The 1630-nt window shown below is 35.2% G+C and overlaps 1 pseudogene across 1 annotated transcript; it reads right to left on the bottom strand.

Moving 5' to 3' along the window:
- Positions 1 to 506: 506 nt before the first annotated feature.
- On the bottom strand, positions 507 to 706 carry LOC311619223 (guanine nucleotide-binding protein G(I)/G(S)/G(O) subunit gamma-5-like; annotated as a pseudogene). Its single transcript has one exon. The product of its transcript is annotated as a guanine nucleotide-binding protein G(I)/G(S)/G(O) subunit gamma-5-like (transcript).
- Between the last annotated feature and the right edge of the window lie 924 nt (positions 707 to 1630).

The following is a 1630-nucleotide window of genomic DNA, read 5'->3' on the forward strand; positions in this document are numbered from 1 at the left end:
AAGATGGAGAGCACTCTTTTCCTTCCAGAAATAAAAGAATATTTGTGTAGAAAAGGAAATAGTGGAGCACAATATTTCTGCTTCTTCGGATTCTACTTTGTTTCAAAGTTGAAGAGTATCCTAGACAGCCAAGGGAAAGTGAATAAATGGAATTAATATTTCACGTAAGAACAAAGCAAAGCAAAGAACAAAGAACAAAGCAAAGCAAAGAACCATTACAGTTTGGGACCCAACCCTCACCTGGTTTGGATTCATTAAGTCTTTATTCTTTTTATACTAAGTATTTTATTTGTATGCAGCTGTTAATATATATAAAGTAATCATTCTTGTGAAATAGAAATTCATGAAAATTCAGAGAGATAGCTGTTAAGGACTGACAAAAACAGAAGTTTGTATACTACGGCACATGTTATAGGTTAAGCTTTTTGTACAGGCTTCAGATTTAGCTCTATGAATAGTCACTAGTTCAAGAGCAGCGATTTAGAACACCTTCAAAATCCATTTTACTACAAAAAGGAATAAACGTTCTGGGGTCTGAAGGAACTGGTACTTGAAGATACTCCAGCCAGCAGGGGGTCATGCTGAGCATTCTGCAGACAGAACTGTTCCAATCTGCATGGGAAACCTTCACACGATTGAGCCCCGCCTCTAGCTGGAGCTGCGGAACCACTTTCTTCATAGCTGTGATGCTGGAGGAACCAGACATGGTGCACCCAGTGCAGGGAGATTTGTAGTGATCCTGGGTTCACAGGGCCAGATGGTGGGTGGTGATGCAGGGGGGAATGCCTTTATTCTTATAGTTCAAAATAATCCATTTAAAAAAAACCACACCAGATGGATATGAGCTAACTGCTTGATAATTGATCCAATATTTCCCATAATTATTCTTGCATTATTTATTTTATAATATCAAATAGTATTTGACAGCTGTATCTTTGAGCAACTATATCTAAAGGCATATCATTTAAAGCATATTTTATTTAAAAGAGAAGTCTTGATGTTCTTAGAAAAATCAAAGCCACTAAAACATAAATGTAACTCATTAAGAATGTTCAAATTATATTTTGATGGGTTTTTAAAAACTGCAAGATTTTTAACAAAGCCTCTGGGGAATATTAGAATTTGATTGGAATGTCATTCTGTGGAATTGCATAAAACACTTAAAGGTAAGAATTTTCATGGGCCACTAAGGACTTTTGTAGAGCCCCATAAAAGTACAATTTCTATAAAATGTCATATTAATGCATTTAGTTTATCTTTGTGCCTTTGCCCAATCTTTAACCTAACAATTATTCCATCTTTTACTTTCTTTATTTTCATGTGACCTTCTGAAGACCATGTTATCTAAAAATACTATTTGAAACGGCACTGAGAAACATTTTTGTGACACTATCAGCCAATAGTGTCATGGGTTGAGAGCAGGTTGAAACAGAAACTTTCAAACATTCTAAGTAGGAAGATTATAGAGCAACACATTTCATGACAGCTTCTATAATTAAAACAAATGATTTGGCAAGTGTTGCTTTCATAGTTGTCACTGGTTCTTTGTGTGTACTGCAGGTTTGGTGATAAAAGCACACTTTCTCGTGTGTTATTTCATGTATAAACTATCTCAAAATTAACTCCTGTG

This window comes from Pipistrellus hanaki (genome assembly GCF_964339955.1).
Source record: "Pipistrellus hanaki genome assembly, chromosome: 1".
Lineage (NCBI taxonomy): Eukaryota > Metazoa > Chordata > Mammalia > Chiroptera > Vespertilionidae > Pipistrellus > Pipistrellus hanaki.